The sequence below is a fragment of the Carettochelys insculpta genome, chromosome 9 (genome assembly GCF_033958435.1).
Source record: "Carettochelys insculpta isolate YL-2023 chromosome 9, ASM3395843v1, whole genome shotgun sequence".
Classification (NCBI taxonomy): Eukaryota; Metazoa; Chordata; order Testudines; family Carettochelyidae; genus Carettochelys; species Carettochelys insculpta.
In genome coordinates, this window is record NC_134145.1 from 55,361,989 (window position 1) to 55,389,333 (window position 27,345).

Below are 27,345 nucleotides of genomic sequence, written 5' to 3' on the forward strand. Positions count from 1 at the left end.
CCTCTGCCCTGAACAAACAGGAGGGAGGAGCCGAGCTGGCTTGGACTTGAGGGGCGAGGGCGGGGCCCACAGGTAGAGGCTAGGGGAAGGGAGAGCTGGAAGGCAGCCAGCCTGAGGAAGGGGAAAGCTGCATCCCCGAGGGGCACCCCTTGGGGTCTTCTCCCCACGACGGGTTGGAAGGACTGTCTCTTCCAACAGCTGGTGCTGTCACTCCTGGCAGAAACTGGGCATCTGTGGCCTAAGAAACCTCTCCTGCTCTCAGACCCTGCAGGGTGAAGTGAGAGTCGCTCCCACCAGGGGACAGGGTGCAGGGCAGGGGGACCCCTGAACCCCATCCATCACAGCAGCATCTCCCGGGGACGGGGATGGGGAACCTGCAGCACAGGGCTGGGGGGACAAAGGCCACAGCTCGCGGCCCACACTAACGCCTGTCTCCATTCTTCTTACCCCCCTCCTCTGCTGTGTCCTGCACCTGCACCATCAGAAGGACCGGAAGAGAGCGCCGGCGAGGCGTCAGTCGTCCCGGAGAGTCCTCCGGGACCATCGCTCCAGGGCAGCCCCTCGGCCGAGGAACGACCGGCCCCACGGCGGGCTAGACGGCGGAACCTGCGCCACCAACCGCCGACGGCGACGGACCGCCAGCTGCTGGCCATCCACCGTCGGCAGCTGGAGGTCGCGGAGCAGCACCTCCAGCTGCAGCAGCGGGTGCTGGCCTGGCGCCAGGAGGCATGGGGGGCCTACATGGAGACATTTAACCGCTTGGTGGACTACCTGGCCCCCCATGCCACGCCGGCCGCAACATCGCCCGCCCTGCCTGCTCCTGCAGCCCCACCACCAGCTGCTCCGCCCATCGCTGTCCCGTCCGCCGTCGCCCCGCCACCCACCGGCGAGGGCCGGAGCGCCGAGGGACCCCTGGAGCCACCTGACACTCGCCGGCCACCGTACCTTCCAGTCCAGCCCGCTCCCACCCAGCCACGGACCAGGCTGCGACCGCGGCGGGGCTCCCGGCAGCCAACGCCCGATGCCAGGCTATAGGGGCGAGGGGCCCGGGACGTGGCCCCCCCCTTGTATATAGTTGGACCCTGTTGTTTTCGGCCCCCAGTTTGCCCCGTCCCCCCCATGTAAATAGTTCTCCCCTTTATCCTCCCTGGTTTTCTTTTTATATTTGCGGACAGTTGTTTCTTTGTATTGTTTTATTTTTGTACATATTGCTTTTGTTCAACATTTGTACATAGTTTTTGGTTTGTGGTTCAAATATTTATTTACAGTTAAAAAAAAAAGGTTCGGAAAGAAAAAAAAAAAGTTTACGCTCAGCCACAAGTGCGTGCTGTCATTTGTCCAGGACAAGTGGGAGGGGGGTGCGGTGGGGTGCTCCATGGTGTAGGCGTTGGGGCAGGAGTGTGGGGGAGGAAGGGGCGGACAGTAGGGGGCCTGGGCAGAGTTCACCCCGCGGCCTGTTCATCAAAGTGGGCCCGCAGGGCCTCCCGGACCCGGGTCCCCTCGGGGTCCACCTGCCGACTGGGGGCAGCAGGTGGCTGGACGTGTGCCCTGCCGGCCTCCGCAGCCCAGCCCTAGAAAAAGGTCTCCCCCTTGCTCTCGACCAAATTGTGCAGGGCGCAGCAGGCACCCACAATCTGGGGGATGTTGTTGGGGCCTGCATCCAGGTGGGTCAGGAGACATCTCCAGCGTCCCTTCAGGCGGCCAAATGAGCGCTCCACCACCTGGCGCGCGTGGTTCAGGCGCTCGTTGAAGCGCTCCTGGCTAGCGGAGAGATGGCCCGTGTAGGGGTGCATGAGCCACGGCTGGAGGGGGTAGGCCACATCTGCGATGACGCAGAAGGGCATGGTGGTGTCCCCCAGAGGGATCTCCTGCTGGGGGATGTAGGTCCCCGCCTCCAGCCGGCGGCACAGGCCCGAGTTCCGGAAAACCTGGGCGTCGTGGGTGCTGCCAGGCCAGCCCACATAAATGTCCTGGAAACGTCCCCGACTGTCCACCAAGGCCTGGAGGACGACAGAATGGTAGCCCTTTCGATTCAGGTATCGTCCTCCACTGTGATGCGGGGCGCTGATGGGGATGTGAGTCCCATCCAGAGCCCCGAAGCAGTTGGGGAAGCCCAGGGTGGCAAAGGCGGCGATGGTGGCATCTGGGTCCCCCAGCCTCATGAGCCTGTGCAGGAGCATGGCGTTGATGGCACGCACAACCTGCAGAGAAAGCACATGGAACAGCACCAATGAGGGGTGAGCAGGGTGTGCGTGGCCCTGTCCTGCCCTGCCCTGGCCCCCCTGCCCTGCCCTGGCCCCCCTGACCTGCCCTGCCCTGCCCTGCCCTCCCCCCGTGGGTTCGTTTACCTCCATGAAGACAGCCCCGATGGTGGCCTTGCCAACACCAAACTGCTGGCCCACGGATTGGTAGCTGTCTGGAGTGGCCAGCTTCCAGACAGCGATGCCGACCCGTTTCTGCACTGTGAGGGCACGCCGCATGGCGGTGTCCCGGTGCCTGAGTGCGGGGGTGAGCCACTGGCACAGCTCCAGAAATGTCTGCCGGCTCATCCTGAAGTTTCTGAGCCAGCAGTCGTCATCCCACTCCCCAAGCACCAGCCGCTCCCACCAGTCGGTGCTGGTGGGGTAGCTCCACAGCCGCCGGCGTGTGAGACGGGGGGGCAGGGTGCTGCAGGGGTAGGGGTTGAGCCCTGCTGCCCTGGGGGCATCTCCTCCCCTGGGGCAAGGAGGTGCTCAGCTGCCTCCCACATGGCACGGGTCAGGGCAAGCCCTGCTCCTGCCGGGAGGGCTGGGTGGACCTCTAGCTGCTGCTGCTGCTGCTGCTGCTGCTGCTGGGGGTCCATGACTGCGGCGCCCGGGGTCTGTGTGCCTATGGCTCCTCAGACCGCGTGCTGTGCAGGCTGAGTGTGTCTGGGAGGGGCCCTTTAAGGGAGCGGCTAGCTGTTGCCCCGGAAGTGCTAGTCCGCCCGGTGACCCTGTCTGCAGCTGTGCCTGGCATCCCTATTTTGGTGTGTGCTACTTGGGCGTGTAAACGTTCCCTCGCTGCGCCTATTTCAATGTTGGGCTGCGCAACGTCGAAGTTGAACATCGACGTTGCCGGCCCTGGAGGATGTGTCGACGCTATTCATTGAAATAGCCTATTTCGATGTCGCCACATCGAAATAGGCTACTTCGATGTAGGCTTCACGTGTAGACGTAGCCTAAGTGAGAATCCATGAGTCCTGACTCTTCCAACAGTGTACATATGCAGCTCCACTAGCTCAGCCACGAACATTTTATCCAGTAGAGGGCAGTGCATGGCACACATGCACAAATCTGCACATTATAATGGGCTACCAGTTTAAGCATACATCACCCTCCAGGCTCAATGCAGGACATCTGGGATGCTCCAGAATACAGTCTAACAACTATAGGTTGTTTTGGGGTACATATGTTATAAATACAGCTGTGTGAATGAACTACAACATCATTTATCCAGCAAGTTTAACCTCTCTCTATTTGCATGTTTGCAGAATGACATTTTCTTGAATTAACTACTGGAAGTTTTTCAGATTTTCTGTAAGTTTCATTTACTGTGTGATCTGCTATTGAAATTCAAAATTCAAGTTATTTTTAATTATTGTTGTTCATAAATCACTTGCTATTGGCTTCTGTTTCCTGCTTGTAACTCTCAGGGAGAGGTTTCTGGCACAACTTTAAAGTTGCTTTCTGGAACAAATTAACCATCTGAGTGCATTGAAGAGCATGGCCTAATAAATTAACTCCCTATGAGTTTTAGCAGCATAAATTATACTGTTGTTTATTTAGATTTACAATAACACACCTAACCAGGACCTATCCTAGGCTCTAAGTGCCCTTGACAATTAATTAAAAATAGAATCAACCATAAAAACAAAGCTAGCAGCAATCTCCTCCACCACGTACATCAATAACTCATTAGACCTAGATTAGACGTAGCAGACAAAAGGCATGGGAACACCTCTGACAAAAATTCATTATAAAAATTACTGAAAATATTTTTTAAATATTTTTCCCAGTCTCGTATTTATATATACACACAGAGTATTACTCTGCAATATTGTTTCCAGGTGGTTTTGGCAATAGAAATGACAACTTTCTCCTAAAAACTTACAGCCTTCAGTTTACTGCCTGCAATTCTAGTTAACCCATTAGTAACCTCATAATATTATTTTTTTATTATTCTTAATCTATTATTTTTGCATGCCTGTTGCAAAAAAAATTAAAAAAATACCACAGTAAAATGCTGAAGCAAGTGCCACAATACAGGGAAAAACCTTCATATCTTCAGGGAAAACCTCATTTGAAAGTCTACTGTGACAATGAGGTAAGTAACACAGTGTCAAGGGAATGACAGCCACACTTTTCCCTTATGCCTGTCACCATGGTGTTCGAAAAATGTCCAGATTTATTTCAATTAAAGGATCATTATGAGTGCAATCAATGTATATATTTCATTACTATTGTTGCAAAAATGATGTCCATTGTCATGATACTGACAAGGACTTAAACAAACACCAACAATTCATTTCCTGTCCTGAATTAATGGAACTATTTCAGAGAAGTGGGAAATACTGGTTAAAAATAACTCACAGCTATCATTTTAATACAAGTGTGTCAACTTACTAACAACATAATCTCCTTCAGTCTCCTTTATTTCCTTTTCTCTTTTTGCCTATGAAAGTAACTTGACAAATAATTCTGTTTATTTTTAATGTTATTAATTAACTAAGAACATCACTAATAATGAGAAAATTGCACAGCAGTTAATAAATACCCATTCAGGCCTGTTCCCTGCCCTGAAGAGTTTAAACGTAGGGCACAGGCTGTGTCCTGAGGTGCAGACTATTCAGCAGCCCTCACCTCCCTGGGCAGCATGAAGGCCATGGCCTTGCACTGCTTTTCCCTACCATGCATTACCTAGCACTGTTTCCTAGAAGGGTGCTGCAGTGCAGAAGCTCTTTTCCTTTAAGCCAGGGAACTCTTCTCTTGAAACACAGTTCCTTCCTAAGCTCTCAAAAGATACGCAACTTGATACCACACCATAAGCAAGTGGCAGTAAGGCACAGCTGATCTTTAAGTTATACAAAGGCAGAAGGACAGGCCAACAATGTATGAGTAGTCTGATAATTTACCTAAGCAGTAAATTAATGTTTCCCCAATAGTCAGTGTGTTTTTAAGTGTGTTTTAGAGTGTGTTTTTAAGATTAAAGAGATCTAAGTGGGGTACCACCACAAAAGCCCGCACAAAAGAGAGGGTAATAGCAGGGTACTACTTTCGGGTATCAGTGAAGGAAAAGAATACCAGGGAAGAGGAAAGAATGTGAGAGAGGTAAGGGATGCATTGGAATGCCCATTACAATTGTGTCTAGGAATACTCTGCTAAAGGGGGGAGGTGGGTTGTTGTTTTTGTTTGTTTTATAGCTCTGATAGCCAAAGCACATAACCTATCCTGTGGTTTTAAAAACCATTAAAAAAACCTGTCTTTCTACCATGAGGTAAGCTAAGCAAGGTCAGACCACACTTCTCCCTGTGGCTGATCTCCTCTAGCTTTGTTTTCCTTCAAACAGGCCTAGGTCAGTTGATTCAAGTGTGAAGGTGGTTTGAATGAAAAAGAAGATTTGCTTGCTAAAACAGATTAGGTCACCCTAAAGCTTTTTCATGGCATTTAGAGTAAAACTCTTTAACCCAGCTCCAGAAATGACTTATAGCAGATAGAAAATTCCATGAAAAAACTTGGCAAAAACAGTGTCTGTTCAGCAGCACCTCAAAACTCAAACCACTGTATTGTAATAATTTGCAGTAAAAGCCTGTTTAAAGTATGTGACTTTAGTGTCTAACTGACTCTTGTAATAATACTTCAATGTATACATGGTGAATGTGGAAGGCTGAAGTACTCACCAGCTGGCAAATGATGAAAATTTGACATAAATTGATTCTGTATTTATATGCAACATCACATAACTGTTTGAATAAGTAATACCTTACAATTAATTGGGGGAGGAGGGGAAACATGGGTGACTGATATAATCATATTAAGGACACACAACACTTTCACTTTGTTTTTGTGAAGCAAAGTGCTGGGTAAGTGTGGCTATATTCAGTGCATGCTTAATATTTCCCCAATAGTCAGTGTGCATCAAGCGTCCTCTGTGCCCAATCCAGAGAGAAGAGACTATTACAGCTTGCAACTAAAGCTCCCTCTCTTTAGATCAAACTGTAGAGACTGATCATTTTAGGTCAAAGGCACCCAGTTTGATATCTGGTGCCACAATAGCAGCTCAACTCCCCAATCTGCACAGACAGTGCTAGCATGAACTCCTGCACCCACTGCAGAGCACCAGAGAGTTTTAATGGGACTCATGTCCGCAGATCCTAGTGCAGTATCAGGGCCACAGTCTTCTAGAAGGATAAACTAGAAGTTAGGGAAAACAGGAAGGAGACTTATGTGAAACGTGAATTGTCAAAATCAGCTGCACATGCTGTTACAACTGAATGGTATTATTAATAGAGAGGGAACCGTGCTAGTCTATATATTATCAAAACAAAAAGCAGCCAAGTAGCACTTTAAAGACTAGCAAAATAATTTATTAGGTGAGCTTCCGTGGGACAGACCCACTTTTTCAGAGCATAACCATACCAGACTATGTTCTGCTACGGCTATGGTCTGAAGAAGTGGGTCTGTCCCACGAAAGCTCACCTAATAAATTATTTTGCTAGTCTTTAAAGTGCTACTTGACTGCTTTTTGTTCTGAATGGTATTGTTTTTAACATTAAAGAGATTGGTGTAAAGGTGTCACTCAGTCCCCTTCTTTCTCCCACTAGCGTGTAATGTAATACTATGTGCACTGCACCTGCAAATTCAGACAAAAAGCTCTTATTTTGTGATGTTAGCACTTTAAAAAAATATCATTTTCCTTTGTTAAAGTAGCTTCTTGGCCTAAACACAGGCTATAACATTCATTCACAGGTACAGAATCTACCACCATGTAAAGCCTCTCTGGATAGCCAAATGGAGGAAAAAACCCTAAAAGCATTTAGAAAAAATATCATTTTAACCATTTATTAAAAATTTAAAAACAGAAATTCTATATTTAACTGTCTTTTCTTCACAAGCTTCAGGTTGCCCACAGCGTGGACTGATTTGGAAAGAAAATCAGAGAAGTGCTCTCAGTCAATACAAAACAAAAAACATTTTCCCCTTTGGGACCAACTGGCTCCATAAATATTCTTCCTGAAGGAAGGAAAAAAAAACAGTAGTAAGAGAATCCAAATACTTTTTATCACCACTTGAAAATCATCATCGTCATCATCATCATCAATAACCGTGGGCTCAGCGCACGTTGGTGTCTGATGCCTCTCTCACTATTTCCTTCCATATTTCCCTGTCCAGTGCAGAGTGGCTTAGTTTCTGTAGACTAGCTCCGCACCATTCTACTACATCATCTATCCATTCTCTGTGGGGTCTGCCTCTCCTATTCGAACCATCCATTATGCCGAATACTAGGGTCTTAATTTTTCGTTCATTGTTCATTCTGCAAATATGTCCAAATAGTTGTAGCTTCCATTTTATAACCTTCTGCAGCAGATTCTCTTTTGGTTGTATCTTCCTATATAATTCCTCATTGGTGACCTTCTTCATCCATCCTATTCTCAGAATCTTTCTATAACAACTCCTTTTGAATGCCAATATTCTTCTTTTCGAATCTTTCATCATCACCCATGTCTCACATCTGTACAACATGCTGCTGAATACACGTTTTCAAGATGCCCAGCTTCGTTCTTAAGCTAATCGCTTTGCTTTTCCAGATCTTATTCATCTCCTTCAAACTCGCTCTTGCTTTTGCTATTTCCTTCTTACAGTCTAGATCATACATTATGTTGCTCCCCAGATACATGAACATCTCTACTTTCTCTAGTTCAATCCCCTCTATGCTGACCTTCCTTCCTATTTCCTATCTCCAAATACCATTGTTTTTGTTTCATCGATGTTCATAATCAGTCTGTACCGCTTCCCTTCCTTGGGGAGCACATCCTGAAAGAAATCTTTCCTGAATTCCCCCTTCTTGCCTTCCAACAACCCTCCACAGGGCTTTTTTTCTGCTGGAATGCCATGGAAAGGCATTCCAGCACCGTTTTTTCTGGTGCCACCATTTTGGAAGGCAGCTGGGCAGCTCCAAACTGCATGTGGCTCTTTAAGGAGCCATTTGCAGCTCTGCCACTGCCACTCTCTTCCAGCTCCCAGTCCCTGCCCTGTCACACAGAAAGAGGTCTCAATTTAATTGGTTTAAATGACCATTAAACCAATTAAATTGAGTTCTTTCACCACAGCAGGGCGCTGGGAGCTGCCCCTGCCGTATTCTACGTGAAGGAGCTGGAGAGCTAGAGGAAACAGCACAGCCACTGAAGAGCAGATGGACCGGCAGCACGTGGAGCTCCTGGCTTGGGTATGGGAAGTCACTGAATCCTGGGTTTGGGAGAGTCGGAGGTTCCAGGGGGATTAAGCCACTGGGGGTGGGTTGAGCAACACACGCCCTGCCAGGGGGCAGTTAAGCAGCCGAGGGGCGGCCTGGGCCACATGTGGGTGGGCAGGTTGGGCCCTGCATTGGGTGGCTAAGCTGCCAAGGGGTGGGTTGGGCTCCACCAGGGGGCAGTTAAGCCACTGGGGAGTGACTCAGGCCCTGCCAGAGGGCAGCTCAGGCCCTGCTAGGGGGTGGTTAAGCTGCCAGGGGGCAAACTGGGGCCTGCCAGGAGGTGGTTAAGCCACCAGGGGGCAGGTTGGGGACACAGGGTTGGGGGGTAAGCTGCTGGTGGATGGTTTGGGCTCCACTGGGGGGGCAGTTAAGCCACTGGGGGGTGGCTTGAGCCCTGCTGGGTGGCAGTTAAGCCACCAGGAGATGACTTAAGCCACCGGGGGGGTAGCTCATGCCCTGCCAGGGGGAAGTTAAGCTGCCAGGGGGGTGGTTTGGGCACCTCTGGGGGTGTTTAAGCCACCAGGGGGCGGGTCAGACCCCACTGGAGGGCAGATTGAGCCCCACCAGAGGATGGTTAAGCCTCCAGTGAGTGGTTCTGGCCCGACGCAAAGGGCAGTTAAGCTATGCGGGGGGGCAGTTTGGGTCCCACTTTGCGGGGTTAAGCTACCAGGCAGGGGGTCAGGCCTTGGGATGGGGGAAAGGGGTGGTTTGAGGCTTGAGTTCTGCCACCTTTTCTTCTAGAAAAAAGAGCACCGACCCTCCAACTGCCCCATCAAAAGCAAGCTCCCCAAAGTCAGGGCACATCAATTCAAAACAGCACCTTATAAACAGAGGCAAAACATGTAGATGCATATCCATTGATGATGATGATTAACACTGCCACTCCATTACCCCTTTCAAGATTTATGGCTATGCTGAACAATCTCTTCCACCCTGTATTTAGCTGTGACACTTTTGAGTACCTTTTCCAGACCTGAAAAGCTCTTTGTAATTCAAAAGCTCTTTTTTCATTAACAGAATTTGGTCCAATACAAGATATTATGTCACCCACCATACCTCTAAATTATCAGGTTGAGAGATACATTAATAAGCTGAATTTACCAAGGCTAGTTATGAAATAAGCTATAGTACAATGCTTTAAATCAGACTGCAGGAATGCATCATTTACCTCTCAGCCATTCCCCCTTCAGTCAGCCTAAGAATTTTAGACACATAAGGTTTAGGCAAGAGATTTTAGAAAGGTGACTTTGGAAGAGCTAAATCTGGGGATAGTGAAAACTTGTGTATATATAAGCACAAACAGTTGTATAGGTACATACACAATTATGTGGATGCACACAGGGAAGAAAGTAAAAGACAAATCAGTTTTCCAATGTGAGGTGTATAAATGGGTGTTATATTAATTGAGATGTTAGATTTCTTTTTTAATTTGGTCCATGAATATAGTTCTGAATCTTCAGTATTTTATTATATCTTACATACCAATGTAAAATTGCTTTTCTCATCTAGTTTGTTTATACATATTTCAGTTCTCAAACCTTAAAAGCCACAATTACTTTTTGTTACAAAAACTGATCAATTCAAAATAGACAAAATAAAGCCCCAAATATTTATACACCCAGGAGGCTGTGTAAAGCTGAGTCTCTCACTCCACTCACTATAAGTATAATTTTCTACATAGGTATAATTATGTATAATAAAACATACTCATACTATAAAATGTATTGTAATTCCATCTTTCATCTTCTGTTTGAAAAGAAAGTGGGTTGAGAAAAGAAAACTGGAGAAATTTCCTGTGACATAAAATGACTGATTAAGGGCACACCCTACAAATAATTAGTTCTGAGAGTAATCCTTTCTCCTGAAAGTAGTTTTACTGACGTCAGTTGGACATCTTGGATGAGCAAAATTACTCATGTGACTAAGGATTAGAGCCAAACATATTCCAGGGTGTTCTCATACGTTTTCAAGTTTATCCTAATTATTATTTCATCTATAAAGTCAGAAGCTGTCCTTCCTCTCTGGATTTTCTTACCTTTTTGTAACTCTTCCCCCTATTTTTCCACCAGTCGTAATTATGATTTGAGGTAACATTCTCCATTATACAGAAATCCTGCTGCTGGGATAATAGATATTCAGTAATTCCCAATATAAGACCAATTTTTAAAAAATATTTCCCCCCATGCTATGATTTTGTATAGCCATAATGAAATCCCAGAGTATACATCTGGAGTTCCCTATTGTATGAGAACAAAGGTTGCATAACCTATTTTCCTTAAATCATTTAATGTAATAATCTGATACCTTTATTTGACATCATTAATGCAGAAATCTGGCTTGTTGAAGATAGTTAAAGGATATAAAGCTTTTAAAATATTAGGGATTAACTTGGGAAGAAAATCGCCTTTTCCCCGTAACACTGCAATCATACTGTTGCATAGGAGTACAAAGGTGACAATTTTTGTAACTACATATTAAATGAGTTATGCAAATGTCACTATGCTTATGTTATTATTGCCTTCTCTATTGATTTTTAAGTTTGAGCCAATCTTGTGTTTATTCCTCATAACTGTAGTGCAGTGTGTGTGTGAGTGCATGTATGTATATTACCACTAGTAGAACATTACCTCAAGAATGTTGTTCACATTTTTCTCACCACGTGTGATACAGGAGGTTTAATATTCCTCTTAGTTATATATTAGACACTCAACAAAATAGCATTTTGGCAGTTTGCAAATTTTTGAAAATGTATATTTCCTTTTGCTGATAACGTGACCACATAATACTACAAATCATATTAAAATGCTGGGGCTTCATGTTCCCCTATACCTATATCAACACTGAGAACTGGAAATTCCATGAATTTATAACCAGAGAAGCTTCTTCTAATGCCAGCCGTGTGGAGCTTCTCTCATTTTACACATCCTGCCTTTCACTACCTTCTTTAGCTGCTTGGCTAAGTTACATTGACTGCTGCTGTTCCCCAAACCCATCCTTGGAGAGGAAACACATTATTTTGAATACTGTTTGTTTGCAGGGGTTTGCTTTGTTTAATTTAAGTAGTTGGATCGAATATTGAGCCAGGTTCATTTAGCAAGATTTTAAAGTTCTCACCTCCCGGTTATTTTTGCATAACTTCCAGAGAATTCATTGGGAGGTTTGTCAAAGTGTCACTGCTGAGTAAGAATTTCAGAGTATGGCTCACAGTGACTTTCACATTTTCAGAATGATCAGAAAATGAATGGTGTTCAAAATTTTATTTTCCAAAAATACTATGCATGGGTTTCCCATATCTAAAGACAAAGTGGAAGCTTTCCAGAAAGTGAATATGTCATATTGGCTACGTCTACACGTGCACCCAACTTCGAAATAGCTTATTTCGATGTTGCGACATCGAAATAGACTATTTCGATGAATAACGTCTACACGTCCTCCAGGGCTGGCAACGTCGATGTTCAACTTCGACGTTGCTCAGCCCAACATCGAAATAGGCGCAGCGAGGGAACGTCTACACGCCAAAGTAGCACACATCGAAATAAGGGAGCCAGGCACAGCTGCAGACAGGGTCACGGGGCGGACTCAACAGCAAGTCGCTCCCTTAAAGGGCCCCTCCCAGACACACTTTCATTAAACAGTGCAAGATACACAGAGCCAACAACTAGTTGCAGACCCTGTATATGCAGCACAGACCCCCAGCTGCAGCAGCAGCAGCCAGAAGCCCTGGGCTAAGGGCTGCTGCCCACGGTGACCACAGAGCCCCGCAAGGGCTGGAGAGAGAGTATCTCTCAACCCCCCAGCTGATGGCCGCCATGGAGGACCCCGCTATTTCGATGTTGCGGGACGCGGATCGTCTACACGTCCCTACTTCGATGTTGAACGTCGAAGTAGGGCGCTATTCCCATCCCCTCATGGGGTTAGCGACTTCGACGTCTCGCTGCCTAACGTCGAAGTTAACTTCGAAATAGCGCCCGACGCGTGTAGACGCGACGGGCGCTATTTCGAAGTTGGTGCCGCTACTTCGAAGTAGCGTGCACGTGTAGACGCAGCCATTATGTGGGAAAACCTCAAATCAAAGCAAATGTTATCACAAGCAGGACATTTGTCTATAAACATAGTATGCAAGGCCCCTATGTGGTGGGAGGAGGGTGAAAAGGGTGGGACAAAACCCCATCCCTCCCCCTCTTCCAGCATGGGTGGCAGGTATAAGAGGCAATGGCACTCTTAGCACTCAACATCTCTCATCTTCCTATCCTTATTCTGACCTTTCCTTAAGGCTCACAAAACAACAACTTGCAGACTTAACTCACCCGCTGAAAGGGGCTCTGTTTACTTGAAAGTAAAAACCTTTCCAGATTGTCAGACCTATTACCATAACACAGAACCTATGAAAGAGACTTAAATGGTAATTAATAGCATTTAACAGGAATATGCCAACTCTGAATTTACTGACAAAAAACAATAGTAACAAAGAGATAGCTGCATTAATCTGTATTCTATCCAAACAAACAAGCAGTCATGTAGCACTTTAAAAACTAACAAAATAATTTATTAGGTGCTGAGCTTCCATGGGACAGACACACTTCTTCAGACCATAGCCTCACCAGAACAGACTCCATATATAAAGCACAGAGGTCCAAAAATTGTTATCAAGGTTGACGGGTCTTTGCCCATGAAAGCGTATGCTCCAAAATATCTGTTTGTCTATAAGGTGCCACAAGACTTCTTGTTGTTCTCGAAGCTGCAGACTAACATGGCTACCTCTCTGATATTTATCAGAAAAATTGTTATCATTGTAGGCAAATCAGACAGAAGAGCAGAGAGAGGGGGCTGGGGAAGTGTTTGGTAAAACATCAAAGAATGTGAAAAAGTTCTTATAATGGGTCAGATAATTGCTGTCCCTGTTCAAACCACATGTTAATGTGTTGAATTTGAACATGAATGTTAGTTCTGAGCATTCTCTCTGTAGACAGTTGTTCAAGTCTCTTTTCTGCAGAACACAAACTCTCAGGTCTTTAAAAGAATGGCCCACTCCATTAAAGTGCTGGATGACAGCTTTGGAGGTGTTCGATGTCTGCTCTATGTCCACTCTTAGGCGAAGAGTGTTTACAGTGTGCCATATATACAAAGTGTGTGGGCAGTGCTGGCACATGATGGCATATATGACATTAGTTAAGGAACAGGAGAATGTGCCCATGATTCTGACCTCCAAGCTCCTAGCATGAGAGCAGTGGCCCTTGCTGCTACCAGAGAAGTCTCCCCTGGTTGCTAAGATACTCATGGACTTGCTGCCACCAGCAGGGAATCTCCCCTGGTGGCTAATATAGTTGGAGGAACCATTTCAACTGGTCCCCCTCTGAACCCCCCCCACTCCTACCAAAGGACCAGTGGTGCTTGCAGCTGCCAGAGGGAAGTCTCCCGCAACAGCTGAGATACTCGGGGGCTTGCAGCTGCAAGGAGAAAGTCTCCCCCCCAGTGGCTAAGATAGTCGGGGGACCACTTCAACTGGCCCCCCACCGAACTCCGCATGCCCATAACATGGGACCACTAGGGCTTGCAGCCGCAACGGGGAAGTCTCCCCAGCAGCTAAGATACTCAGGGGCTTGCTGCCACCAGGGGAAAGTCTCCCCCAATGGCTAATATAGATGGGGGGACCACTTCAGCCACTTCAACATTCCAAGGGGCTCTGCAGCCAAAGACCACAGCAACCCCGCCAAAAATATTTTCAGGAGCTTGCTGTCCATTACAGACACCTGCGTGTTTGATGTTGCTGTTACAAAATCTTTTTGGTAATGTTTCCTATCTGTCTTTGTGCTTTGACCACCTCAGAAACACAGGGGGGTGGGCTGGTTGAGATTCCTGGTTATGTTACAAGTTCAGTGTATGATATTTCACTGCCATCACCTGTGTTGGTAATATCTGTGTGGTGAAGGGAAAAGCCAAAAATCCTTTTTTCCTAAACTCTTCTATCCTCTTTCTTCTAACTTTGACAATACAGTCAGGATTCCAGTGTTATTTTCAGGGATTGGATGCAATCGCTGGAGTGGGAACATTCAGTGGATGGCCAGTTGAGAATGCAGCTACTGAAGAACAATATTTCTGTAAGCTTTTTTGCCATCTCTGTGGATGCCCTACTTTTCCTTCCTTTCAATGGGAAAAATGGATGCTTGCTTTCCATGGGAGGGGAATGAGCAAAATGCAATGTGGGAAGATGATCTCAAAGACCAGCGAGCATACCCAGAATGCTACAGGAATGAGGGAACTGTGGGGTAGGTTCCCACAATGCACTACTGCAATAGTCAGTGTTTGTCAGTTGAGTGTGGCAGTGATAAGTTGACTGGGAGGATCATGTGGGGAGGTGAGGATGATCAAATTCAAACTTATAAGTTCCAGAATTACAAAATTGATATTAATGAATTAGAATTTATCTTGTAGTGTAGATGCAGCCAAAATGACCCTAAAATGCGCTGTACCAAAATCACTAAGGAAAGATGTGTACTGTATTTTTTATAACTTCTTTACTTCAGAAAGGCAATATGTTGTAGTGGTTTGAACACTGGAGAAATGGACAGAAACTCCTGGTGATGACACTGACTCTTACTATTACTTTTCATGTATAGTAATTGCTGTAATTGCCAGAGGAATGTTATGTGATCATAAAGAGCAAGGGAGGTTATTTAATGGCCACGAATGGGAGAAGTATTCTCACAAACTATTTGAAAGAATGGTCCATATTATGAAAAAACACGAAAATCTCTGATTTTCTGAGAAATGATCTTCCCCAGTCCATTCTAAATAAGGCAACTGACAAATACTATGCCCTGCCCAAAGCATCAGCTGTTAGGCTTTTTTGGCTACTTTCCTTAAGCCTGATAGTAACAGAAAGATAGTAAGAAATACCACTGAATGAGTCACTTGTCAGATTTCTACTATTCAGGCATGAAGAACATGTGTTGACTAAATTCAGATGAAAAATCCTACAACTCTTGTTGCTTCCATGTATAGCAGTGGCTGCAGTTCCTGGTAATTTTTAAGAACAATAGCCCTCATCTTAAACCCTGCCAGTGCATCATTGACAATCTACAGCCTATACTATAACATAATCCCTCACTCACAGGCCTTGGGTGACCGGCCTGTTCTTTCCTACATACAGCCACCCAACCTCAAGAAAATGCTCACTAGCAGGCACATAACTTACCACAGAAACACTAACTCAGAAACCTATCCCTGCAACAAACCCCATTGACAACTCTGTCCACGTGAGACACCATCACTGAACCTAACCACATCAGCCACACCATCGGGGCTCACACACCTGCACATCCACTAATGTGCTATATGCCATAATATGCCAGCAATGCCCCTCTGCCATGTACATTGGACAAACTGGACACTCTCTGCTCTACAGGATGAACTGACATAAATCCAGCATCAGGAACTGGAATACTCATAAGCCCGTAGGGGAACACTTTAACCTCCCAGAACATTCAATAAAGGATTTCAAAGTAGCCATTCTTCTACAAAAGGATTTTACCACAAGATTACAGAGGAAGACACCTGAATTGGAATTCATTCACAAGTTTGACACATTTAAGCTTGGGCTGAACAGAGATCTCAGTTATCTTACACATTACAAGGGCAATTTCTCCACCTTTACTATTCACAGGAATGACATCCATCCCATGTAACCTAATTTCCTTCTTCCAGTGGTCCTATTAATGACAGCTGACTCCCCCGCTCCCCTTTTTTTTTCCTCTCCTCCTCCTTCCTTCCCCTTTCCCTGCTATATAAACTCTGGATTCTTATGAGCTGTTCCCAATTTCCTTACCCATGAAAGCTCATTACCTAATAAACAAATGTGTTAGTCTTTAATGTGCTATAGGACTGCTTTTTTTCTGTGAAGCTACGGAATTACACAGCTATCCCTCTGAGACTATTAAGAACTTGTATTAGAGATGGGCTTGGACCAAGCCTACAGGTCTAGATTTGAATCCAAATACGCAGTTTGGAAACAGTCTCTGTTATGATCCCAACACACACATACCACCCCAGACTTGGGAAAAGTTCAAATACAGGTTTATTTATGAATTCCTAATTTGAGGGATATTCATAGTCAGCATTTTAGTTCTATCTATTGTAAAGGTATCAGCTTGGAGCCATGCTTTTAAATTTGTCCATTTTCCAATTATATATTCAAGTGAGAATAAGTAGAGAATAGTAGCAGGTCCTCCAAATAGTAGAATACTAGCATCATCATTTGTTTTCCCAAGTTGGAATTTGACATCAATATCAGTCAGTCTTTTGCTGAACATTTTCCAAAAACCACAGGGAGACCACAGTAGCAAAACAGAACACCACTAACAATGTGGGGTCTCAGAAGATCCAGTCCTGCGAGGTGCTTGGAACTCTTCACTCACATGGTATTCTTGAACCTATTTTAGAGAAAGATTACTATGTCTGATTTTTAGCTGGTGCGTGCAGTGCGGGGGAGGGTGCAAGGAACCCTTCCCGGACCCCTTCTGCCCCTCCCTGAGCCAAGAGCCAACTACAGTTGCATTGGTGGACTGTTTCCTTTCAGAGACCCGAAGACTGAAACCTATCCCAAAGGCTTGCATAAGAAAAGGTGCTAGTCTCACAAGGTTATCCTAATGGAAAATAGAAGCCAAAGTACAGATCATAGGGTCAGACCACTAACTTATTCCTCATTTCAAGAGAGGTCATTAATTTTAGTCCTATTATTTACCTATGTCCAACAAAAGTTTGGGATCCCTTCATTTTATTATCAAAAAGTGTAGACAGTCACTTAGACTAAAAGAATGAATCCTATAGCCTTTTAAACTTCCTGTATAAATTACTTCTGTCCCTCATTTGGGACTATGTCACACATGGAATCCTGCTTTCTAGGCACACAATCTGGCTTCATAGTGGAGAGGGATGGGACACAGCATAGTGCTAAAACCAGCTTTTCAGTAAGGCCTAGTTGAAAGCAATTCAGATTACACAGAATCCTCAATATTGCAGAAGCGAGTGTCCAAAATATAAAAACATTAGTTACTTCACTTCTGAGGCTCAGTCCCAGCAGTACGTAAAGAGAAACACTTTGTAGAATTAAGAGAGTGTTTCCTGCATTAACTGAAAGATTTTCTTAAAGTAGCTTCAGGGTCACACACTGCCCTTGAGCCACATAGAGCTAGAGTAGTATGACCTTCAGTGGTAACACTTGGAGATGACTACTGCATAATATAACAAACATTGTAAATATTGGCTCAGCTTAGAAAGGAAAAAATGCAGTATGGCCTGGAACATTTAGTTAAACCCAATGGCTTCTCTACAAAGGAAAGCAGCCGGAGTATTTATCACATGTGACTGTCGTAGATAACCCCATCTACGCAATTCCAAACACTAACAGTGCACCTTCTTAGGGTTATCCTATCTCCTGGTCCTTTAGATACACAGATTTTGATAGCGGAAAAAATTAGAGGTGGGGCGAAGTTGTATAACATGAATCCATAATGAGACACCCAACATAAATTCCATGGTTTTTTGGATCAGAGGCTTTGGTTCAGGTCATTATTAAGGTAGGTGAATCATTTACTAAATGCAGATCAGCATCTGGATTTCAAAACTCACTGTAGAGTAAACCCTCAAGTTAAGTGTGGGTTGCATTCCTGCAGCCCCTGCATAACTCAAATTTTTGCACAATTCGGCAGGGGGCAGAGATGGGAACTAGGCTGCCCCCTGGCTCCCAGCTCCCCTGGCCTTGCAGCCTGGTTCCTGCACTGGCGGGAACCAGGAAACTGACCAGCCACGTACTGGTCAATTTCCCAGGGCCTGCAAGCAGCAGGGAGACAGGAACCAAGCAGCAGCCTGGCTCCCAGGTCCCCTCCCCTTGTAGAGCTGGGAAATCAACCAGGGCAGCATCCTTGGTCAGTTTCATAGAATCATAGGGCTGGAAGGGACCTCAGGAGATCATCTAGTCCAGCCCCCTGCATCAAGCAGGAACAACCCCACCTAAGTCATCCCAGTCAGGACTCTGTCAAGATGGGACTTAAAAACCTCTAGGGATGGAGATTCCACCCCTCTCTAGGCAACACATTCCAGTGCTTCACCACCCTCCTGGTGAAGTAGTTTTTCCTAATATCCAACCTACACCTCTCCTTCTGTAACTTCAGACCATTGCTCCTTGTTCGGCCATCTGTCACCACTGAGAACAATTTCTCTCCATCCTCTTTAGAGCTCCCCTTCAGGAAGTTGAAGACTGCTATTAAATCACCCCTCAGTCGTCGTTTCTGTAAACTAAATAAGCCCAAATCCCTCAGCCTCTCCTCATAGGTCATGTGCTCCAGCCCTTTAATCATTTTTGTTGCCCTTCTCTGAACCTGCTTCAGCATATCCACATCATTTTTATACTGGGGGACCCAAAACTGGACACAGTATCCCAGTGTGGCCTCACCAGTGCCAAATAGAGGGGAATAACCACTTTTCTAGATATGCTAGCAAAGCTCCTCCGAATGCTCCCTAATATGCCGTTAGCCTTCTTGGCTACAAGGGCACACTGTTTACTCATATCCAGCCTTTCATCCACTATAACTCGTAGGCCCTTTTCCGCTGTACTGCTGCTTAGCCCATCAGTCCCCAGCCTACAACGATGCTTGGCATTCTTCCATCCCAAGTGCAGGACTCTACACGTCTCTTTGTTGAACCTGATCAGATTTCTTTTGGCCCAATCCTCCAATCTATCCAGGTCACTCTGGATCCTATCTCTACCCTCCTGTGTATCTGCCTCTCCCGCTAGCCTGGCTTCTGGCTCCCCTCCACTTCTTGGAGCCAGGAAACTGACCAGAGCAGTTGCCCTGGTCAGTTTCCCAGCACTGCAAGCAGAGGGGAGCCAGGCTGGTAAATTGCCTGGCTGCTTCTCCCTGCCTTCCCCCACCTTTCAGGCTAGCAGCCTGACAGCGGTGCTGCTGGGGAAGGCAGGAAGAAGGGACTCTTATCTTTTCTAGCTGCCCACAGCTATGAGCAGCTAGGCAGGCTGACAGCCACAGAACAGCTTCAAGTTGTGCTTAACTCACTTTAAAGCAAGTTAGGCGCAACTTGAAGCTGCATATTTTGAGGGTTTACTGTAATTGATTCAGGGAGCCTGGATCTCTAGAATTAGAATGAATTTACCCAGAGTGAGAGCAGGCACAGGAATCAACCATACTCACTTGGAGTGAGAAAAGAAGCAGATTTAAATGTAGGAGCTACAGTCCCTCTTCTGGAGGCTGTTAAAAGAATGTTTACTCTTTTATTGCACACCCAGTTATGCCTACACCCTACTCAGCCTTACTCTCTCCAAACCCTCTACTACTCCATACATTCAGCAAGCTCCCTATTGCTGAGGGGAGAGGATAACCATTTTCATCCACTCCTGTCTTCACAAGTGGCAAGCTTCACTGCCAGGATCCTCTGGCATGATCTACGCTAGCAAAAGCTAGTCTGGAATTAACATGGTCCATGAAGTGACTGGCAGAGTCAGACTTAGAATACAAGAGTCCTATCTGCTAGACCATTCAGTATTGGATCTTTACCATTTTCCACAAAAATTAATGGCAGTTTTGGCAAGGATAAAGTCATTGATCTCAAGTATTAAAAACCATCATTCTGCCAAGATGGCAAGTAATGTTATCTGGTGAAAAGAGTATGCAAATCTGCAATTTATTTGTTTACTAGTATACATGGCAAAGTATCATCTTTGGTCAAATTACCATTAATAAAACACATGCAATGGATAGAATAAAGGAACTCTAATGCCTTTTTATGGCATAAAATTATATCTTGGGGGCAACAGGAAGGAATTAAAAGCCCAACATATGTCTTCAGGAATCCACATATACACACTGTGATGGTACTGCAGCATGCAATTTTATCAGTGTATCATGGGTGAGTTGTTTATTTTTTCACAAGTCTGAAGCACAATTATGGATCATTGCCATAGAATAGATACCAATGAACAAAAGATAAACCAATGACCTGATGCATCAAAGCTTATTGTCCTTCTTTTCTTCAAGCTGTTTTTAAAAAGCCGCCTGTCCTAGTCTCCAAGTAGCTGATTAATTATTAAACCACAATGCATAGTAAAATAAATCAATACTAAAACAGCCAGGCCTTATTCATCATAAAAACAGTCAGCAAATAAGAAGGGTCATACTGGGTCAGACCAATGGTCCATTTAGCCGAATATCCTACCTTCCAACAGTGGCCAGCACCAGATGCTTTGGTGGAAACAAACAGAACAGGGCTATTTTGAGTACTCCAACTGTTGTTGTCTAGTCCCAGCTTCTAGCAGTTGAAGGTTTTGGGACACTCTGATCAACTCATCTCCATTCTTTTCCACAAATAACAAGCAGTCCTGTAGCAGCTTAAAAACTAACAAACATATTAGGTAATGAGCTTTTGTGGGTAATGTTTAATTACAACTAAAATGCACCTCCCCTGCAAAGCATATAACTAGATCTCTGACCACCACCCTCAGAACTCCTTGGTCCCAGAGGAATCCTAGCACACAGAACTCCCAAATCACACCCAGATCATACTGCTCCTGTCTCTCAAACTGCTCAGGGATCTTCTGGTCAAACACCCTGTGCAATTTATTTATAGCACTCTTCCCATCACCCTTCCCCACTGTGCAATTCAGTATTTACCATAGCGTACACTCCTAAGCTCACTCTGCCAAAGACAGGGAAGACAGGTGATATATTCCCCTTAGAGTTCTCTCTTGGTTCCCTTAAAGCTTGTCAGTCTTCCCTCCCCCTGCACATCCTTCCTTCCTCTTTTCTACCTTCCAAGGTAAACTAGACTTACAGCTCTCTACAGTGCAACACCCCCCGCCCCGCACCCCCGGCTCTATCTACTGAGCACAGCTTTGACAATCAGCTTTACTCCAGATTCCAGAACAATCTAACTGGTGAGTCAATAACTGCAGCACAGGTATACATCCTAAAGGCCAGAAGTATGTAAAATAGGGTCTTACCACTCTGATTAGCTTCTGGGACAAAAGAACACCTTCTAGCTGTGCCTCTACTTTCCTCATCCAGATCAGTAAAGTGTTCTGTCAACTCCACAGGTGTGAAATCAGATCTTACCACCCAGAATCTTCCCTCCTCCCAGAAATTTGTGCCGCACTTAGCAAAGTACTATCCCTACCTAGCTCTACCAGTAACTACCCATCAGTTTTTGGGCTACAGCACATGCTAGGTGTGCCTTAGTTTCCCTCCTCACTGGAATTCTGGCCCACAACTTTTCTAGTGTACTAGTATACCACCACCCCCAGCAGATTTTAGGCCACACCACCTTTTTGCTGCATCACTGATATATTCACTAGGCTCAGTTGCCCCAGTGAGGATTTATCCTTGGAACTTCAAAGTCTGGGTATGGCAGCTTTCTGCCTGAGCCTTTGAACTCAACCATAGTATAGCATTACAAAAGACCATTCTGGAAAAATAAACTCTCACATTCTGAATCAAAGAACAACCTCTAGCATGCACAGTAACTCAAGCTACAGTCAGAGTTATGGGATCCATCCAGGCATCAAACTCCTTGCACTCCACAAGACTTAGCCTTCCACAGACAGCACTCAGGTAGGAGTTGTGTCTTAGCCTATTTCAAAGCACAGGGAGAACAAGTCCCAAGTCAAAAGCTCTCTCCAAAAAATCAACCTACCAGTAGACCAATTTCTTTTAAAGCAAGTGGCTTTGATTGAACATCTCTGCTAACAGCAAATGTAGCAATATTATGCAAATAAAGAAGATACCTCTAGAAGGGATAGCCCTATAAATACAGGGTTTTAGGTAATTTAATAGTTTGAAAGTTAATCAAGAATCAAATAATCTCACACACATACTTCAACCTTCACAAACTTCAACCTACCACCCCCAAAGTAATGTTGTTTAGAAACGGGTTTAAATCTTTTTCAAAAGCAATCCAAAAGACTATAGCATATTTTCGTGCACTTGCAGCTGAAATGCCATATAATGAACTCCTCCAAAGCACTGCGTAGTTTATCAGAAAACAGTTAAGCCCATTAGAGAATTTGTTACTCTGTTCTAAAGGGAGAGCAACAGAATGTGAAAATATTTTTCTTTGGGAACAACACAAACTCATTTGAATCAATACAACAAAGGAACATTTACTTTGAGAAAAACCTTCACTGTATTATAAACATAGGGATAACTTTGGAATGGATGTTTGAAATTCTGATTTTATTTAGGTCACTCAGATAGATCCACAAATATTTCACTTCATGTGAACTCAGACTCATTATTCCTGCTCCAGTGATGCTCTAGCAACAAAACTCTGCTTGCTGCCCACAGCTGTTCCTTTGTGTTTTCCCCTATTGTAGTCAAGTCTGGGCTAAACTACGAAGTACAAATCCAGACCCATATGCTCCCAAATTTCAGTGGTGCCCATTGCAGGATTTTGATGCAGGCCTCTTTCTCTTTACTAAGAAGTGTTGGTAAATATTCAAAACCTATTGTCATTGAGGTTAATGGGAGTTTTGACAATTTTAATGAGAGCACAAAAGAGTCCCCAGAATTTATCTAATTCTCTTTAGTCTAGATATTATACAGACAGATTTTCTGTGAGATTTCCAGCAGTTCCTGGATCTAGTTGGACTACAAATAGCCTTGCTTGGGATGTTTTGATACTGATCATTCTTGTCCTAGTTAAAATCAGAATAAAATAAAAGCTTATAGGCCTTTGTGCTTCACCAAGACAAGTACTTTCAATTCCTATTAAAATCAAGAGGTAATCCTGGTGAGATATATTTCAGCTCATCAAAAGCTATTTAAAAACTTACAAACCATCCTGTAGCACCTTAAAAACTAATAATTTTATTTATTAGGTCATGAGCTTTTGTGGGTAAGATCCACTTTGTCAGATTTTGGAGCAACATGTGTACGTGCATGTGCAGAGATATATATCAGGGAGTGAGGGCGGGGGAAGAAAATAGAAGGGAAAAATAGACAGAAAAGAAGAAAATGAGGGGGGAATCACCTATCATTAATAGGACCTCTGGAAAGAGTAAATTAAGTAGGATGGATACTATTCCTACAAATATTAAACTAGGGAAATTGTCCTTGTAATGAGTATCACAGAGGTAGCCGTGTTAGTCTGTAGCTTCGAGAACAACAGGAAGTCTTGTGGCACCTTATAGACTAACAGATATTTTGGAGCATAAGCTTTCATGGGCAAAGACCCGCTTCATCAGATGCATGAGTTGGAGGTGGTGGTTTCAGAGGGGTGTTTAAAGAATGGGGTCCCAGGAAAAGGGAGGACCAGAGCTGACAAGATCTATTCAGCAAGATGGAAAAGGCCCATTATCAATAGTACATATCAAAAGAGGAAAAAACAAGTCAGATCAGACAGGGGATATGAGCCATTGTCAGAGTCCAATGGGGAGATATTAACAACCAGTGCAGAGAAGCTGTTTTTGTAAGGGTCCAGCCACTCCCAGTCTCTGTTTAATCCTTGGTTAATGGAGTCGAATTTACCAATAAATTGCAGCTCAGAGATTTCTCTCTCCATTTGATTTTTGAAATGTTTTTGTTTCAGGACTGCCACCCTTAAATCTGTCTCTGTAGTGTGTGAGATAACTGAGATCAACAAACTCTCCTAGGCACCTGGATGCCTTGGAGATCTGAGCCATTCATCTCTGTTTTGCAAGGTCCATGTTTTCCCAAGTGACCATCAATTTTGGGTGCTCAACTTGAGACCTTTATGTAGAGAACAAATTGCTCGGTCCAAATCTGTTTTTTGTATGCAGTTGGCATCATGCCTTTCCTATCACTTAGGAATAGATACAGGGATTGGGCTTTTGTTTGCTTTACTTTGTTTGAATTGATAAATATCAGCAATTTACTCTTCATTCAACAGTTTTTTCTAACTGTTACCAGAGGGTAAAGAGGAGGGACAAACAGTGGTGCACTTCTCAAAACTGGTGCTAATATTTAACAAGTCACTTCAGTTAAGGGTAGTAGCTCATAGGAGAACATTTTATTTAATTATTCAACTACACATTTAAATTAAAAGGTCTTCACAAAAGCTACAGTTTACTTTTTAGGTTTGTTTTTATTATTCAGAATTATTATGGCATCTTTATCTGCCCACATGTTGTTATTTTTGTAACTGTGTACATCCCTTCAGCTCACACAAGGTCTCTCCCTCCCCACCATTCCTTAGTACAAGTACTGACAAGCTTCCTCAAGCCTCATGTAGTTGACATTTAGGTCTTATCTGGCTGGCATATGTGGCCTGTATAATGTATTATGCAATCCATCAAAAAGCAAACTATTCACCTGCACTTTGGTGACCTCCTTTCCAGCATTCAAAGTACATTCACAGCTCGGTTTAGATATTGGCAGGCCACTTCAGCCCTAAAATCAATGAACCACAGAAGTATTTTCTGCAAAACTGGACAATGTGTTATATATGTAGTTCTCTTGCCAACAGCTGATCCAATTTTAAAGCATCTTCACTGTGAAAGTTTAAAAAGACGAGGTGAGTGAGATAATGTCTTTATTAGACCAATATCTGTTGGTGACAGATATCAGAGAGATAGTTATGTTAGTCTGTATCTTCAAGAACAACAAGAAGTCCTGTGGCACTTTATAGCCTAACAGATATTTTGGAGTATAAGCTTTCATGGGCAAAGACCCGCTCCTCAGATGCATGGGGGGTGGGGTTTCCAGAGGGGTATTTGAGGAAACAGATTGACAGAGCCAGACGGGTACCTAGAAGCCACCTGCTACAAGACAGGCCTTGCAAGGAAAACAAGAGAACACAACTGGCCATCACATACAGCCCCTACCTAAGGCCTCTCCAATGATCCTTCACTCTCACAGACCTTGGAAGGCAGGCCTGCCCTTGCCTACAGACAGCCTGCCAACTTTAAACAAATTCTCACCAGCAACTACAGATCACACCACAATAACTCTACACATGGAACCAATCCCTGCAACAAACCTCGCTGCCAACTCTGCTTACATGTCTACACAAGTGATATCACCACAGGACCTAACATCAACCATACCAGGGGTACCTTTACCTGTACATCTACTAATATAACATATGCCATCATGTGCCAGCAATGCCCCACTACAATTTACATTGGCCAAACTGGACAGTCTCTACACAAAAAAATAGATGGACACAAATCAGACATTAGGAACAGTAATGTACAGAAACCTGTGGGAGAGCACTTCAATCTCCGTGGACACTCAGTAACAGATTTAAAAGTATCAGTCCTAAAACAAAGAAATTTCAAAAATCAAATGGAGAAAGAAGTCTCTGAGCTGCAATTTATTTGCAAATTTGACTCCATTAACCAAGGATTAAACAGAGACTGGGAGTGGCTGGCCCCTTACAAAAACAGCTTCTCTGCCCTAGCTGTTAATATCTCCCCATCAGACTTTGGCAATGGGCCCACATCTCCCTGTCTGATCTGACTTGTTTTTTTCCTCTTTTGATGCATACTACTGATAATGGGCCATTTCCACCTTGCTGAATAGACCTTATCAGCTCTGGCCCTCCCTTTTACTGGGACCCCACTCTTTAAATACCCCTCCCCCCACTCATGCATCTGATGAAGTGGGTGTTTGCCCACAAAAGCTTATGCTCAAAAATATCAGGAGCCACAGGACTTCTGGTTCTGTTGATAACAGAGAAACTTTTGAGCTGCACTGAGCTCTTACTCAGGTCTTGGTAAGGTACTCCCAGCATTACAGCAATGTGCCACAAATGTGTCCTCTTGATTCCCTCCAGTTGCTTCTACAAACTCACCTAGGATCCAGCTTATGGGCACTGTGACAGGGTGAGGCCATGGAGCAACTTCCAAGAAGAAAAGCAGCTTGAAACAGCCCTGGCAATCAAGCAGAGTGGCAAGTATCAGAGGGGTAGCCGAGTTAGTCTGTATCTTCAAAAACAACATGAAGCCCTGTGGCACCTTATAGACTAACAAATATTTTGGAGCATAAGCTTTCATGGGCAAAAATCCGCTTTGTCAGATGCATCAGGCAGAGTGGGAGCAGCCAGGGGAGAGGCTGCCCTAACTCAATTAGGGCCTGTTGGTCCCATCTGAAGCTGCCTTTTAAAAACCATCCCATAGTAAAGCCTGGTGGGGGAGGGGAGTGTTGTATATTACACTGTGGGAAGAGGAGAGTTTAACAAGGAAGGTGTTAGAGAGAGGTGCAAGCAACTAACAGTAAGAGCAAAGGCAGTAAGCAGCTCCCATACGTAACCTTGGGTCTCAGCCTGACCAAACTGATGGGCTTTTACCTGCTGCCCTTTGAATCCAGGGACCAAAGCCTGAACCCTGGCAAAGGCAACTGGGTCCCATTCTGTGGGACTATGGACTGAGCAGAACACTGGGGCCCAGGAGATACATGGCCACTGTCACAGCACTCTGGCTCCTAGTTTAATCCCTTCAGGGATAATGTAGGTGGAAAGCAAAGAATAGGCTTAGCAAAGGAACTTTAAAAGCACGGTCACTTTAAACTTAAAATACACTAGAGAATTACACATCTTTGCCAAAAAAAAAACAACCCAACTCACCCTCTAGCTTGATCTCACATCTTCTGCAAGTCCAAAGTCATATCAGTGTTTCAAGGTAGGCAAAATCCCTGCTACCTTTTTTCTCTCTCCAGCCACATCTTGCATGCAGTGGTGGATGTCTCCCTCCCTGACTCCATCTCAGAGAAACACCCTCTGCTTATAAACATCCTCCCCCTTTTAGCCATAGGCCATAGGCAGAGAAGCCACTGATCCACTAGTCAGGCTGGCATCCTCCCCTTGCAGAAAATCTATCACTTTTTGGAGCTG

At 44.7% G+C, this 27,345-nt stretch overlaps 1 long non-coding RNA gene across 1 annotated transcript; it reads right to left on the minus strand.

Moving 5' to 3' along the window:
* Positions 1–1,297: 1,297 nt before the first annotated feature.
* LOC142017426 (uncharacterized) lies at positions 1,298–27,134 on the minus strand. The gene is made up of 3 exons (XR_012646524.1): positions 27,079–27,134; positions 26,308–26,386; positions 1,298–2,201 (listed from the first exon to the last, which is right to left on the minus strand). It is a non-coding gene; the product is annotated as an uncharacterized LOC142017426 (long non-coding RNA).
* Between the last annotated feature and the right edge of the window lie 211 nt (positions 27,135–27,345).